General features: G+C 43.0%; 1 long non-coding RNA gene across 1 annotated transcript; it reads left to right on the top strand.

Annotated features, from left to right (window-relative positions):
- Nucleotides 1-1444: 1444 nt before the first annotated feature.
- LOC136014258 (uncharacterized) lies at nucleotides 1445-2438 on the top strand. Its single transcript, XR_010612582.1, has 3 exons — nucleotides 1445-1477; nucleotides 1807-1847; nucleotides 1972-2438. It is a non-coding gene; the product is annotated as an uncharacterized LOC136014258 (long non-coding RNA).
- Nucleotides 2439-17122: the final 14684 nt, after the last annotated feature.

Raw genomic sequence — 17122 nt, 5'->3', positions numbered from 1 at the left:
GGCTAAGCAAGGGGGGATTGCTATGTTGGTGTCACTTGTGGAGGGCACCATGTATAGCTGATGCCCAGCACCAGCTTTCTGTCCTGGCACCTTAGGCTTAGTATCAGGATCTGGATGTTCGCAGTCCAGCGAAGTCTGCCCTTTTTTCACATACTAATTGTTGTTTGTCTTTGCGTGCTTGACAAGCAGAGTATCTGTGTTTAGGTAGCATAGGCCTGTGATATACATGGAGGCATCCAACTGGATACACTTGAAATTCCTGCCCTGTTATGGAGAAGATCAAAGCACAGTGGTAAATGAAGCCTGCATGAATCCATGATTAACCGGGAAAACAGCAGTGTCGGTGATCCTCCAGCATGGATCAAGCTCCATGATGCCTGTGCCTCTGCCCGGCTTCTGCTAGGAGATCCTCTGTTTGGTGAGATAAAAGAAATTAAGCTTACTCTTTGCATTTCTCCTGTGGTTCTGTGCCTGTCCCCACACTCTGACTGTGCCAACTTACGTTGTCATTACAACTACCCCAGCTAGCACTTTCTACACGCTTTGCTCCAGGGAGAGGCACAGCCTTGCACTCTCGTTATGAGGCAAGTCTGTCCTCACATTGCTCTGGTCCGTGAAGTGATCCTGTGTGGAGCCATGTGGCATCTGCTGATGCCAGAGGTTGGATTTGACTTTGTGAACGTTCAGAGTTACCTGGGAACTAGCCACACAAGAACTGAGCTAGCCCCCCTGCAGCCAGCAGCTCTACATCCTCCAAAGGTTCATGCCCTCTAAGGCAGAGGATGGAATTTATTTGGGCTTGATTCTTCCAGAAGCAGCCCGTCACAAAATGTGCAATGACTCTAGATGTTGAAATAAGAGCTTTATCTGACTATAGACTGGTTTGGGCTCGAAGGGACCTTGAAGGTCACCTAGTTCCAATCCCCTGCCATGGGCAGGGGCACCTTCCACTAGAGCAGGTTGCTCAGTGCTGCAGTATGAAGCAAGCCAACTGTGTTTGAACAGCCAGTGATTTTTGCTCCAAGCCATGTCTATATGCAAAAGGACTTCCAAGAATCCTTCTTGCTGCAGCCCACTTGTGAATTAATGAGCAAATCTGGGTGGGGAAAGAAAGATAGCTGTGGCGTACAGCGATTAAAGCCCTTCTACCTGCCACTCCCCGCGAAAAGAAGAGCTATCTGAAGGGTGGGTTACTGTATTTACTCAGGGGAAAACGGCGGAGCGACTGCTCTGCGATCCGCTCATCGGGTCTGCCGCACCGCCCGTCCCATCTGAAGCGGGAGGTGGCAGCGATTGGTCAGGCCTGGGTGCAACATGGCGGCCGCCGCGACCAGCGATCCGTCTCAGCTGCTGTCCCTCGGTGTTTGGCGGTGATTCCGGTCTGCAGCGGGACGGAACGGGACGGGAGGGATGGCATGGAACGGGACGGGACGGGAGGGGAGGGAGAAGAGGGAGAGCGTATTTGCGGGCACTTGTGGTTGGTGTGAGCGGCGCTGCCGCTTGGCGGGAAGCTTGAATGGGGTGGACGAGGCCGGGAGGCGCCTGCAGTAAACGAGGGTCCCGGTGGGTGTCTGTGGGTGCGGAGCAGAGAGCGGCTGGGGCGAGTGCTGGTGCTCGGCCGGCGTGCGGTAATGAACTGCGCACCCTGGCAGTGCTTGAGGCCAGGCTGGACGGGGCTGGTTTAGTGGAAGGTGTCCTTGCCCGTGGCAGGGGGTTGGAGCCGGGGGAGCTTTAAGAGCCCTTACAACCCAAGCTATGATTCAATGACATTAAAGCGTTCTCACTGAAGGGAACGTCTTCCTGCAGAGTTCCAGCCTCGGAAACGTGGTCGTGTGCTAGCAGTACAGGTGCACCTTTAAAAATACATTTCCACTGCACACAATGTCAGGCGTTTTGTTCAAAAGAATGCGCTGTTCTATGAAACAGTCTCTTGTACCTTTCAACTTTATTGTTTGTTTTTTTTATTTACAGAGCTTGTGGATAAACGCATAGGCTCCTGCATTCGTATTGTGATGAAGAGTGACAAAGAAGTTGTAACGCTTCTAGGATTTGATGACTTTGTCAGTATCCTTTGATGGGAATGTTTTATGCTTCAGCTCAATTGATTTATTGTATTTGAGAGGAGAGGTTTGAGTTCACTGGATAGAAACTTTTCGTATGGGTCGCTTGTATGACTCTGGTATTTTTGTTTTACAGATAGAATCACAGTTCAGTAAAAATGAAAATAACTTTGTTTTGATTTTAAGACTCTGGGCCTTATTTTCTTTGAATCCGGGTATTTAGATATGGTGTTAGAAGATGTTACAGAATTGTAAGCATTATTTCTATTTGGTTTCCTGAGGGAAAAATATTGTATAAAATCTAGAAGCAAAGCGGGTTTACATTTTTTGAATACTTGCCAGCTGAGTAGTTTATATCTTGGAGTTAAACTGTAGGTGGTGATCTATTCAGGACAGCCGTGTCGTAGAGTAGGTGTTACATGATACATGCTTGTAATCAGGTTCCTTTTTTTAGCCTTAATTTTGCATGGGTTTTGTGTAGAACTTCCCAGTAGTTTGTTTGCCTTTACATTTCCTTAAGGTCTAAGCAAAGATTTTAAAAGCTGCAGACTCAGAGATGAGTATTTATTACTTTGCTGTGCCGTGTTTGTATTTGAAACCTATTTTGAGTGTAGGTGCTATTCAAGAAATTGCCAAGATTTACAGGGTGAATCCGTGCCTTTATGTACTGAGCAGAAAAGTACAATGGAACTTTATGGTTGCCAGGTAGCTTTCTTTATGCAGGTGGTCAGTTACACTGCAGTGTGGCTGATGTCTTTGTTAGTTCCAGCCAGAAGAAGGTAATTTAAAATCTAAACACCACTTTTGTGGTCTACCATGATGTCGCCATCTGCTAAAATCTTCTGAAGCAAGAACTGTCACATATGACTTTGTAAAACTTCAGTCTATGGCACTAACATGCAATTGTCTTATTCTTTTATAGCTGGTTCCTGGAGGAGAAGGACCCGACGTATAAATCGATACAGTTGTCATCTCTGAAGACATATATATATATATATATATCGAATATAATATAAATAGAGCTTTTGGGATACGGGTGTGTTTGTTGGTTATTTATTTTGTTTATGCACTCTTGCAGTTGATATTTGATAACAGACAGGGATTTCCTTTTCAGGAAAGGTGCACTGCTAATGATGATACTGACTTCATAAGTTGAAATCATTACTTTTTTGTAAAGATGCACTAATCTGTCCCGATTAAAAGGCTTTCTTTTTATTAGTTACTGTGTTTTGTTACTTAAGTGCGCAAGTTAGTTTTTGTAACTGGTTGATGGAGTGGAAAATCGGTGTTCAGATTTTCTACATCTCTTGCATTTGTTTAAGACCCAAGCCTATGTAAAACACAAGGTGTTAGCCAACAGATTGCTGTTCTTTGGAGTACAGGCATGTACTAAGCTGCTTGAGGCTGTGTCACCAGAAACTGGTACAGTGCTGGAGAATGCTGAAAAGCTCTTCAAAGTGGATGCATCTGTTTGAGACTCAGCAGCCTTTCACTCTACTGGCCTTGAGGTTCAGCCCTCTTGGACATCTTTTGCTTGGTAGATACACTTTCTTGTAGTAAAGACACTGTAATAGTATTTGGCTAGTGAGGAGAGACAGAGCAGACTTGGTTCATGTTTTGGGGGGAGTGAAGAAAAAAAGCTGGTGGTACTTGTCATCCATGTCAGTGGTGACTGCTTTCACCACTAAGTGGTGCTGTGTATCCTTAATTAAACTGGGAGCTGCTGTGTGTATGTTTAAATTGGGAGCTACCTCCGCCTGCTTGTGAAGTTCAGAGTAGTCATTTTAGAATGAACATTCTTTTGGCTGCATCTGTTCTCCTGGGATATAAAAACTTGACAGATGTTTGGGGCAACTGCTACTTTAAGAGAATGTCTATAAAGTAAGGAATTGCCGTTTCTACTTTGTCATGATGGGCAAAAAAATAACGGATTCTAAATGATGTCCACTGCAGCTTATGCTTTCATAATGCAGTATTCAACTGACCTCGATGTATAAATGTCTTTGGAGAAGGAATCACAGGTGCCTGCTGTTACTGTAGACAAGGAGGGCACAGACTCACAGAGACAGGACATGCTTTGCCTTCCTGCCACCACAAGAGGAGTTGAAGAAGGGGGCTCAGGAGCAAGAGACTGCAAGGAAGATCCTTTTCCCTTGCTTTAGCTGTCAGAAAATCTGCCTTCTGCTAGCTGGGTCTTGCCTTGAAATACATTGAAAACTTCTTACTTTAGCCTGTGAAAAGGGAAAGAGACTCCCTCCTCTCTCCCAGGGAATGTGATATTTGGACTCGCTTGTTCTGAATATCTGCAATTGTCATGTTCAGACTGCATGGTGACAAGCTATGCCATTGACTCCCTGAATGGGTTTTCATTTCTGTCCCCATTTCCTTCTCCAGCTTTTTTTATTTAATGCAATTAAAAAATACTCTTTTTTCTTTGAACTTGCATTTGATTGGAATGTCATCTGTTGAGTTGAGCTCCAAATGCTTTATTTCCTAGCAATAAGCTGAGTCTTTTTGCCAGAACACTTGAAGTGTTCTAGCCGATGTAATAGTATGTGTTGTGCTGTTTTTCTGTTACCAGTAAGATTCTATACATGTTCAGTGTGTGCACTTGATTTTGGCTTCATTCCGGATTTTGAAAACAGTCTTAAACTGAAGAGGGGTTTCATGCTTGGCCCGGGAAAAGAGCAGATCTTGACTCAAAACCAACTTTACAGGGAGAAAGGTGAACTATTCTGTGTCTCTGGGTTTTTATTCTGATAGTGTGAGCATCTTGTTCCCTCAGGATTTTGTTATGTCTAGGAAAAAAGCTGGGTATTGTCTCACCCTCCTTTTCTGGTTAGGGGCTTTTTTCTCCCACTTAGAGGAAGTGCTGAGTCTGCTACATTTTAGGAAGATATTTTAATTTGTGACTCGGACGTGTGCAGACATCACTCTAGAGACAGTTTCTGTGCATCCAAATGCTGTTAATCCTTTAGAATATGAAAAGAGAGAGTTTATAAACTATCAGCTGAGAATACAAAGTATTCCAGGTGGATCTGACTTGCTTTGCATTCAGTATCCCTGTAGCCTGTTGCTTTGGAAGTGCAAGTAATAAGCTTTTCAATGGAATGAGTCACTGCTGGTGTGGTTTTTTTTCCCCTTGCCTAGAAATCTAGTGCTTAATCATATTGCACTGTCCTGTAGAAGTTGTGGACACTGGTGTCCACTTAGGGTGCCACTACAAGTAGGTCATTTAACATAATAACCCTAGGCTTTAAAAAGATGTAAAAGTTATGCTTAAAGTTTAGAGCAGGAAAGTCATCACGTTAAAATAGCTTCCTGCTTATGCCATGCAAAGTGATGGTTCCTCTCAGTTTTTGCGTTTTGTATGGTTTGGGGCTTTTTTCTTCTTTAAGATGGCACTGGTTGCAGTGATCTTTAGTTTTGCTACATGGCTGACTGGCTTAGTATGGACATGGTTCCTCTCTGCCTACTACTTCAGCTTACTTGCAGCCATAGTTGACAGCTGTTTGAAGTTGTGAAGCTGTATGCTTGCTCTGTAACAACATAGGCTTTCCCTGTTCAGTATCTAGACCCTTTTTCAGGATTTATTATGTATTGGTTTTTTTACCACATGAAATGGAAAGAGATTTCTGGCTTGCTGTTGGCTTTTAATAAGCGTTTTATCCTTGGGAGTTGCCCAGCAATTAATTAATTGACTTTGGCATTCAGCTGAAGGACATTTTTCATACCTGTGTTTAAATATTGATGCTAACAAGCCATCATACCCGTTCATAGATTTACAGATCCCTAAAGATAAGCAATAGGCATATTTTTTAATAAAGCCTAATCTTTTTGGCAAGAAGCATCGGGTCTGCCCGGTTGTGTAGCACTTGCAGCTTTTCCCTATCAGCAGGCTTTGAAAAGGGGAGAACCTGTATCAAGGACACAGGATGGTGATGGTTAAAATCCTAAGCTGTGTACCGGTCTCGGGAGGAACGTGTGTGACTGGGAGTGAGTGTTTGTGGTGCAGCATCACTAACGTTTGCTTAGGAAAGTTTTGAAGAAGGAAGCATTTGCTGTATGTGTCGTGGTTTAAACCCAACCACAAACCTCTTTTGCTCACTCCCCCCCTTCTTGCCCTCCCCCTGCTTCTGGAGGGACGGAGAGGAGAATCAAAAAGAATGCAACTCCCACGGGTTGAGATAAGAACAGCCCAGTAACTAAGGTATAACACAAATCACTACTGCTACCACCAATAATAATAGTGCTAAAGGAAATAACAAGAGGAAAGAATACAACACCTCAACACCAGCCGACCAATAACTCACCCCACTCCCCCCAGCCGAGCACCGACCGATACCTCCTCCAACCCTGCAGTCCCTCTAGCCCTTCCGGGTCCCTCTAAGTTACATCCCTGGGCATGACGTGCTGTGGTATGGAATACCTCTTTGGTCAGTTTGGGTCAGGTGTCCTGTCTCTGCTTCCTCCCGGCCTCCCCTCCTCCCTGGCAGAGCATGAGGCTCACAAAGTCCATGGCCAGACCAAACATTCGAGCAGCAACTGAAAACATCGGCGTTATCAGCACTGTTCCAAGGCCAAAAGATCAAAACACAGCACTGTACTAGCTCCTAAGAAGGAGAAAAATGACTGCTGCTGCTCAAAACCAGGACAGTATGGAAGATCCTTGAGGCCAATTTCTGACCCTGCTGAAGTTTATTGAAACTCTGCACTGGTTTCAGTGATTATGCAGGTTTGGCTTCTGCTCGTGCATTAAATCTGAAGAGAACAAACCTGCATTTGAAGGAGGGTTTTGTACGAAGGGTAATCAAACCAGCAACCTATTTAAGAGTTATTTTGAAATACTTGGAGTGTCAGTTAAAGGCAAATGAGTGAAGTTTGCTCCTACCTATGCTCACATCATAGACTGGTTTGGGTTGGAAGGAACCTTAAAGTTCATCCATTTCCTACCCTCTGCTATGGGCAGGGACACCTTCCATGAGGGCAGGTTGCTCCTACATCAGTTGTGACTATTGAACACAGTCAGCAGCCCACCTCAGAACTTTTTGGCGTCCAGTTGAAATGTGTAAGTTGTCTGACTTCATGGCCATGAGCTGATGGGTCATGGTTGTCTCAAAGCATAAAGTGCTGTAAGCTGCATCTGTTGCATGGCAGCTACTCTTCGACATTACTAACTGTACAATGGGGTATATGACAAATTTAGTGAATAAATACGTGTTGTTATCAAAATAGCTGTTTGCATTTCAGCATGATACAGGATGAGCTTTAAGGTCTGTTCCAACCCAGACCAGTTTGGGGTTCTGTGATTCTCTGATCTGCACAATTTAATATTCTAAATATGAGTGAACTGTGTAATTGTAGCAGTTTGCTGTTTACAAGAGGAAATCTATAGATTAGTTTTATCCTGTGTTTGAAAAGAGATGTATTTACGGAAGATAACGAGTCTGTCCCAAATACGGAAACACCTCCAGTTTGGGTGCACTATTAGAGCCTCTGTAAGACTTCCAAATCGGAAGTCTGTCAGGTTATGCTTGCGGAGTCTGAGACATTACATGTTGTCCTATGAAAAGGTAAATATTGGTAATAATTGATATTTGCTTTGTAGGCAATGCCTTTTGTATGCTCTAAAATCACATATAGATAACTTTTATTGTACAAATTACTTCTATTGCTTCCTTTTTATTCATAAAAGTACCGTTCATCAAACCATATAAGCACATACCTAAATTGCAGTGAATTCAGTGTTAAACTTCTTGAATTGCGAAAAACCTTAGTGTTGCTGTGACCTATTCTGGGTGATAAACCAAATTGGCCAGCTTTGTGTTCCTGCATGTCTCTGTGATTAATATGCAGTAGCTCAGAGCAAGTTACCAGGCAACTGTATGCACAGGCACAAAGCACCTTTTAATCAGTGGAAAAGTACAGATTCTCCTGTGACCTCGGTCACTCAGACATAGAGATAAGAGTGTTTTTGTACTCCGCTCCCAGTAGGAGAAACACTGTGTTCCTGCAGTGTGTGAGAATTACTTTACCAAGATTCTTTTATTTCTGAAACAGTTTGGGGGAAAATGCAGTAAAACACACTTTAAAACCTAATACAATCCAAGACAGACTCCAGGACTTGTGTTTTCAGCAGTTACTTCACAATTGTATAACCTTATAGATACTGAGAATGAGAATCTTGTATGTGATACATTCAAAAATGTCACTTTTGGTGCACTACACACTTTTGTTGATCATAATGCTTTTTGTTAATGGCAACTGTCAACAGATGATGCATATTGGTTTCAAGGCTCTGTGGAACAGAAAAGGTAGTTTGCCAGTGTTCTGACTGCTGCTGTAAACATTATATCAGTGGATTGCAAGTAAGACATTCCAAATACCTTTTCGTACTGCTGCTGGTATTGTTTTAATCAGAAGAATGTTTCTTTACTGTGCACATGGATCTAGGTTGCTTGCTATTGCAGAGCCCTTAATCTACCAGTTACAGATTACTTCTTCCAGTGCTTATGCATTTATAAGCATGTATCTACCTATATACCTACTAGACGGTAACATTTATTGAGAAGTAATACGTAACTGCTACCAAAGTTGGCTATTTGACTTGTCATGGTATGTGCTCCAAATCAGTTGTTTTGCTGTCTAATAAGTACCTTTAATAAGAGGAGAATGTCAGCAAATAGATGAGTTGGGCTTTATATTAGCACAAATTTTCATAAGATTTAAGAGAATACAGTTTTGGAGTAAGGGTTTACGTACTGCTAACAGTGATCTGTTGGGCTAATGCTTTGCAAGGAACTGAGGTGTTTAACTTTCAAATGCTATCTATGTAAATTGGCTTACCTATGACTAATCTCCTTTAACTGTCTGTAACAAAGAAACAGATTTGCATAGGTAGATGTGCATATGCATGCATAATTGTAGGTATACAGCTGAGGATGATGCTTGTGTTTGCTGGCCATAGACGTACACAGAAGGGCAGCAATGGTAAAAGAAGAACCTTTGAAGGTAGTCTAGTGTTCTCGTTCTAAAGGTGAATGATCAACTTTCTGTATCTTTCTTGACAAATGCATGTCTAATTTATTCTTTAAAACTTCCTGTAGCTGTTGCTACTGTTGCAAAGATTGCTAGGAATCCTGAATGATTCAGATGGTAGTTTAAACCCCATTGCTGTATGTCCTGTGTGCAGTGGATGTACCCAGAAGTTTTCCTTTATAGCTACCTTTTAGATGTTTAAACATTACTGTTTCTCTTCAGCATGTCTCTTTCCAGCTTAAGCAGCTGGTTTTCAGTTCATACTTTGAAGTCAGACTTTTGTAGATCATTGGGCACCCACTTGGGACTTCCTGTAGGCACTCACTGGGTTATACTATACCCTTCTTGAAAGGCAGTATGTCAACTGGAGAGCTCAAGAGCAATCCATGCAAATATAATGGTGCAAAAGAAGATGTGTGGATGTATTAACTCAAGTGTGACGTGGTGAGGAATCACTGTACCTTTTAATTAGTGAGAAACGGTACGTAAAAGCTAGGTGACAGACACGGGACATGAAGCTGGCATACTGGTCTTTAAGCTTGCAGTGCAGCTCTGTGGGCTTCAGTTGACTGAAGAGAGAGCTGCTGCTGGATCTTAATGACACATGGTAAGTGATTTGGAGAGCGGTTTTCAAAGTCAGAAATCAGTCAGGCTTCCAATTTCAGACCGCCTGTGGAATCATACTGTACTTCCCTTGCTTGGGCGACTTAAGAGTTGCACATTGTCTAGCAGTTTTTATTTCAAAGTTAACAAAGTCACACTTGTATGATAGGTGATGTATGATCTCAAATAGGCATAATCCAAGTCATGCAAAATGCCAGTATTTGAAACAGAGCCATGATAAATTATTAATGACTTACAACTGTCATTTACCAGGCCTTCCATGTTGCCTTTGATGCTGTTTCCTTAGACTTCGAGCTGTAGTATCTGATTTTTGTTTTGGGGTATGTTATAGAGTTGCTGATGGCACAGTCTTAGCCCTTTGGCTAGAAAGAGTAGTAGATAATATGTGGATTATGAGTGACAGTCAAACAGCATTCTTTTCGGATCAATAGGGAAGGAAGCTGCACCAGTTGGTCTGGGTTCCCTAATACCAAAGGTCTTCTCTATTGATCCTTTTGTATTTTCCTCCTTGTTCAGGATCAGTTGACGACCAGAGCAAACTGTCTCATCTTTGCAAACTGCTTGTACCTATGGAAAAGAGATTTATTGACTTCCACATGTGATCAGTAGACATTGAGAAATTGTGCCTTGCTCACCTCTAAATCAGAGATAGGAATTGGGTAGGAATGCGTAACTGGAAAATAGAGTTGGAACCCGTGAGACAGAAATATGTTGATGGAATCATCTAGTATCATTAATCAAGACATAGTGACTTTTTTTATCAGCTAACAAACAGATACTGTACTAAAATAAGGTTTGTTCCAGGTAATTCTAGTTGGTCTCTCAAAGCAATGGGTCCACTTAGAAAATGTGGACATGAATATTAAAGCAATAAGGGATGTTTTTCTTCTCCATTTCAAAATTGGCACAGCAGAGCCTATATAGTTTTCAAATCGGTAGCAGATTCTTCGCTTACTTGCTACCATACAGAGCAGAATCTATATATAAAGGGGACCTACAAGAAATCTGGAGAGGGGCTTTGGACAAGGGCCTGTAGGGACAGGACAAGGGGAATGGCTTTAACCTGCCAGAGGAGAGACTGAGATGAGCTCTTAGGCAGAAGCTCTTCCCTGTGAGGGTGCTGAGGCGCTGGCACAGGGTGCCCAGAGAAGCTGTGGCTGCCCCATCCCTGGCAATGTTCAAGGCCCCGTAGAATGGGGTTGGAGCAACCTGCTCTAGTGGAAGGTGTCCCTGCCCATGGCAGGGGTTGGAACCAGATGAGCTTTAAGGTCCCTTACAACCCAAACCAGTCTGGAGTTCTGTGATTCTATACTTTCTCCTTCTGTATGACTCTTGAAAGAAACTTGGTTGTACTTGTTCACTTGTTGAGAAAAAAATGGGATGTTGATCAAGTGCGGTTGTAGCAAATACTTAATTTGCTTAAGCAATTTAGAATGTTCCCGTGTTGATACTCATTAGAAAAAAAAAAAACCAACAAAAAAAAAAAAAAAAAACAAAACTTGAAAAATAATTTTAAGGATTAAGATATAAGATTGTTTTCAGGAGAAAAATAAAAGATTAATGAAAGGAGCGCTGTTTTAGAGAAAGTAATTTTCATAGCACTTTGTGAGCTAAAACAGCTGTCAGTAAGTACGAAAGATACTTTGTCTCTTTGTGATTCTTTTTGTGGCCTTCTAAATGAAAAGTTTAAGCCCTAGTTTTCTCTGTTAGAAAACTGATCTGCCTTGCAAGCTGAGATTGCTCTGAAGTGGAACAAAGTATGACAGACGTGGTCTTGTGGTTTTGGTTACTATTTCATGTAGTTTAAACATACTGTCTCACAGCCAAATCTTTTTGTGACTTAAAAGCTTCATTTAACTGCATACAGGATGAATGTACCTCATGAATAGTTTTACATGCTTATGCACATTGCCAATGTTTTACTACTGAGGGAAATCCTAGAAATTATAAACAACTCAATAATTCATCAGAAGCTCAAATATAAGTGTATCTGAGATAACTTTTGTATCACAATCTAGTGCATTGACTTTTTATGTTATAAGCTCTTCCATAATAATCTATTTCTCTTTTTCATGAGATAGACAATGAAAGAATTTCTTGAAATAGCTAAAAGGAAATGTGGGATGAGAAAAGAGGAGAAACAGAGTGGGTTTTGAAGTGTCAGTGTAACAGTACAGCTTGTGTTCCAGTTCACAGAGGAAAAGACTACTTTGGTTATGGTACCAAAATATTTCTCTTCCACATCTTGTAAGCTGCACTAATGATTTCATGCTTAGAAACTTAAAAGATGCCAAGAAGTTAATTTTAACCTCTTAATAAAGGCTACTTACTTAATGTAGTATTATTCCATCTCTAGATGAATGGTCTAGATTAACTCAGATCTTTCTCATTGACAGCTATTGAGCTGAAAGTTTTATTTTCATTTGTCCTGGATATCAGAAATGATAGGACTAAGTAACATGTCACAGGTTTGAATTTGTAGGTCTGCTGAAGCTTTTAAGGGCACAATTAATGTTTACGAGCAGAAAAAACTACTGAGTTCAAGTGGCATCATGTTTTCTTGAAACAGCACATCTGGTTTTAGTACACTCAACACTAGTTTAGAACACTCAACTACGATGCAAAGCAGTGAAAGGTGCTCTGTGAATAAATATTGAATGAGCAATTTGTCCTGGAAGATTCTGTGGTGGATCATGTACTGTTTCCTCCCCCATAAAGCATTAAAACTGTCATAAGATTGTAAGTTCTGGCTCAGTCAAAAGAAATGTGCTTACACCTCGTGAAAAGGAAATTTCAGCTTCTAGGTGATCCAGTAGTAGCTGGATGTTGAACACAAAGTACGATGCAAATTAAGCTACAGCTTGCGCACTTTGTTGGACCAAAGCCAGAGTTTACCTTACAGGTGCAAGCTTAGCTGTAACCAACTGCTTTTACCAGTGTGTTTCTTTATCCTCTGTTCAAAGTTCTTGTGAATGCTAAGCTGTGTGTATGCCGTAATGCAGTATGTTGAATAAATCGAAATTTGTGTTTCATAACAACACAAGAACCTAATGACATCTGGCATGGTTTATAATTTACCCTGAAACTATGACGGGAGAATTTTGCCAGGAGGTACCTGTAACAGTAGTCCATGATACTGCCAAATTACCTGCTCTCTTCATAAGTGAAGATGTGTATTTTCAATGAGACTTAGCTAAATGAAACATGTGAGGAGTAATCTATTATTGAACACAAAGGAATTAATATTAAACTGAAGTCGAGCTTTCACATAACAAATTCACTGTGCTTATTCCTGAAGTTTCAGATTGTGTAAAAAGGGAAGTGATTTGTCACACTGAGTCAACAGACCTTTTCTGAGGTGTGTACTGACAGAACATGTACTTGCTCCAAGGTTAAGTTAGCAATTTATGCAAACAACAGGGGGCAGCTTGAAAAGGGAAATCCTTTACTGTTTCCTGCTGAAGCCATCAATATGGTTAAGGCTTATAAAGAGTTAAAATTTACACATCAAATTCAAAGCTAATAGTTTCCTCTTGCAAAGATTTAACTACCTTGGGGAGAAGTTGCTTCCCATTGAGATTAAAAGGGAATTACTCCTATAGATAATAGCAGTATATAATTTAAGCTTCTCTCCCTTATGTGCTAGCTGTAGGACCTATGCTAACCTAAAGAAAAGAAAACAAATTCATTGAATTTTCCCTACAGAACAAAATGTGGAGAAGCAATTTTACGAGAATGCCATTTCTTCTACCCATAACAATGTTTTCTGTCTCATGTTAAACATTTAGCTGAAAGCAAGTTATTGTTCTCAGAAACTTTGGTTGTCCTCTGCACTTAAGAGTGGGGTCGAGCATAAAAGCTATATTGTTATAGATCAGAGCTGTACATGTGAAGCTCTTGGGGAAGAGCTGTTTTAACTTAAACCTATTTCTTAGTCTTCTCTATTTCTTTATCTGCTGAACAAAGAAGAAACAGCACTCTTCTTGCTGCTGATTTTTGTTTATCTTTCTCTTTCCTTTTCTGACATGCTGGAGTATCCCAGAGGATGGGATGGTGCCATGAGTCTATCCACTTTAGTTCAAATAATTGGCATGTGTTTCTTAGGCTGCTGCATATAAAAGCATTTCATTATGGCAATAGTCCCAACTGACCAAGTGGATGAGTGTGTTGGTTTAATTAACCCTCTCTTGCATTGCTGCTTTCCCCACCTCATTCCCCACGAAGATTATATCAAAATCAAGTATCAAGGCAATCTTGAAGTGGAAATGTTAGTGGGTTTTAAGGCAAGGGGAACTGTTACTCAGTCTGCACTCCAGTGTGCCATGAAACAGGTTTGTGCCAAGCAGTTGCTAAATCAGTCAGTCTGAGTGTTGGTTGTTGTAGTCATGATTAGGGATGAACCAAAAGTACATTATGGCTGTACAAGTGTGTCCTGAGTTCAGCGGTAGCAGTCATTTTTCTCCTTCTTGGTAGCTGGTGCAGTGCTGTGGTTTTGACTTTTGGCCTGGGAACAGCACTGATAACGCCGATGTTTTTAGTTACCGCTCAAATGTTTTAGTCTGACCAAGGACTTTGTGAGCCTCATGCTCTGCCAGGGAGGAGGGGAAGCCGGGAGGAAGCAGAGACAGGACACCTGACCCAAACTGACCAAAGAGGTATTCCATACCACAGCACGTCATGCCCGGGATGTAACGGAGAGTTACCTGGAAGGGCTGGGACTGCAGGGTTGGAGGAGGTATCGGTCGGTGCTCGGTTGGGTGGGGTGGAGCGAGTTATCGGTCGGCTGGTGTTGAGGTGTTGTATTCTCTTCCCTTGTTATTTCCTTTATCATTATTATTATTGGTGGTAGCAGTAGTGATTTGTGTTACACCTTAGTTACTAAACTGTTCTTATGTCAACCCGTGGGAGTTGCATTCTTTTCGATTCTCCTCTCTGTCCCTCCAGGAGTAGCGGGAGGGAAAGAAGGGGCGGGGGGAATGAGTGGACGAGCTGTGTGACTTTTGTTTAAACCACGACAGTTCTTTTTGGCTCCCAACATGGGGCACGAAGGGTTGAGATAACGACAGAGATGATCGGATTAATAGTTGTCACAATGCTGATTTATTGGCTCTCAAAGTTGTTTCTCTTGATCTCACAGTTTCAGAATGTAGTACATTACTTAGAGCCGGTATTTGCTGTGATAGTGCTTATCAAGTGTGGGGCTTGGGCTAAGGTTCTTGTTTCACTCTATGGCAATGACTTGTAATACGGGTGGGCTCCAGCAGCAGGGAGAGATGGACGTGGCCGTGGACTTGTACCCGGCCGTCCCGCTGCTCTTCACCGCCCTGGCCCTTGTCCTCGCCTCCGTCTTCGTGAGGCTGCGGGGAGCCGAGGGGGAGCGGCCCCGGGAGCCGGCGGCGGCCGAAGCGGCCCGGGAGAGCGGCCCCGGGGACCAGGCGGGAGCGGGGCCAGAGGCCGGGAAGGAGGCGGCTGCTGAGCAGCAGGGGGAGGCGGCCGAGGAGGTGAGTCCCTCGGCCGAGCCGAGCTCCGCAGCAGCCGAGAGCATCCCCCGGAAGCCGCCCGCCGAGCCCCAGGAGGATGCAGGAGCCCAGGCAGCATTTCCCAGCAAGGCAGAGGAGGAAGATCTGCACCCAGGAAAAGAGAAGCTGGCAGTGGGAGAGCTGGCAAGCACAGCAGCTACACCAGCCCCAGTGACAAGTATAGCAGCATCATTTGAGAGTTCTGAAGGGTTTGAATGGCCTCTGGGTACCCTTGGGACCTGCCTGCTGATTGTGATGGGGATCAGCGTGTTGGCACACACTACCCATGACCATTTTGTCTGATCTCAGAAGTTAAGCAGAGTCAGGTTTGAGTCTTGTCTAGAGTTAGACGATGATATAGGAGGACCATGAGATTTTCCCCAAGGCTGGACAGCCATGAGTGGCAGTGTGTGTGGGACAGTATGAGTGAGTATCTAGTCCACTGGGGCCCTCCAGTGCTTTTGGAAGCGTCGGAGATGGAAGACAGCTGTATGGAGTCCCCAGCGACAAGCTGCAGAAACTGCTGAAGGGGACATTGAATTATTTTGAGCCTGGTGGGCCATGACACCTCAGGCCATCAGGGCAGAGATGCAACAAAGAGATGGACTCATGATCAAGGGGTGGACTTAGCAATGGACACTATTACCCAGGTTATCGACGAGTGTGAACACTGCACACAGCCTCTCCTGCTCTGAGCGACTGTTACAAGAGATGGAGCCTGACATCATGGACCAGATGGACTCAGCAGCTTTATAGGGACTGGTCCATGCACCAAGAGTGCACTGAGACAAGAGTGATGGTATATTGAAAATGTGGGATTTGAGCATGACGTGAATGGTATGGAATAAGGGGTGGATAATGTCCTGGGTTCAGCGGTAGCAGTCGTTTTTCTCCTTCTTGGTAGCTGGTGCAGTGCTGTGTTTTTGACTTTTGGCCTGGGAACAGCACTGATAACGCCGATGTTTTTAGTTACCGCTCAAATGTTTTAGTCTGACCAAGGACTTTGTGAGCCTCATGCTCTGCCAGGGAGGAGGGGAAGCCGGGAGGAAGCAGAGACAGGACACCTGACCCAAACTGACCAAAGAGGTATTCCATACCACAGCACATCGTGCCCGGGATGTAACGGAGAGTTACCCTTAAGGGCTAGTGCACTGCAGGGTTGGAGGAGGTATCGGTCGGTGCTCGGTTGGGTGGGGTGGAGCGAGTTATCGGTCGGCTGGTGTTGAGGTGTTGTATTCTCTTCCCTTGTTATTTCCTTTATCATTATTATTACTGGTGGTAGCAGTAGTGATTTGTGTTACACCTTAGTTACTAAACTGTTCTTATGTCAACCCGTGGGAGTTGCATTCTTTTCGATTCTCCTCTCCATCCCTCTGGGAGTAGCGGGAGGGAAAGAAGGCGGGGGAGGGTGGGGAGTGAGTGGACGGGCTGTGTGACTTTTGTTTAAACCACGACAAAGTGTAAAGAAGTAGCTGAATTCCTGTGCTCTGCTCATACTGCATAGACATTATATGATGTACATGCATAGTTAGTACTCACATACTTAGGTAGTGAATTTCTCTAGCCTGTGTGTACTGAAATTGAAATTACTCAAATTTGGATACTGTAAATATTTGGAGAAATATGCGCTGAAGTTCTGAACGTGCAGAAGAGAGCTGCCACGTTGATATATTTCTTGCCTTTAAAGGAAAGACATTGACTAATACTACCAGTGTTGTTGAATCGGAATGTTACATGATGGCATTTTCTTTTAATATTGCAACATAAGATTAGGATGGTATTTCAGTTTTGCACAGATTTGTCACAGTTCACAAAGAATGGGAAGCTCAGAAGACAAAGTACAACAGTGTTATTTTATGATATGAACATCTGTCGGAAAGC

Source organism: Lathamus discolor, chromosome 5 (assembly GCF_037157495.1).
Source record: "Lathamus discolor isolate bLatDis1 chromosome 5, bLatDis1.hap1, whole genome shotgun sequence".
Classification (NCBI taxonomy): domain Eukaryota; kingdom Metazoa; phylum Chordata; class Aves; order Psittaciformes; family Psittacidae; genus Lathamus; species Lathamus discolor.
Note: the sequence above shows the minus strand (reverse complement) of the source record. Positions and strands in the feature narration are given on the sequence as shown.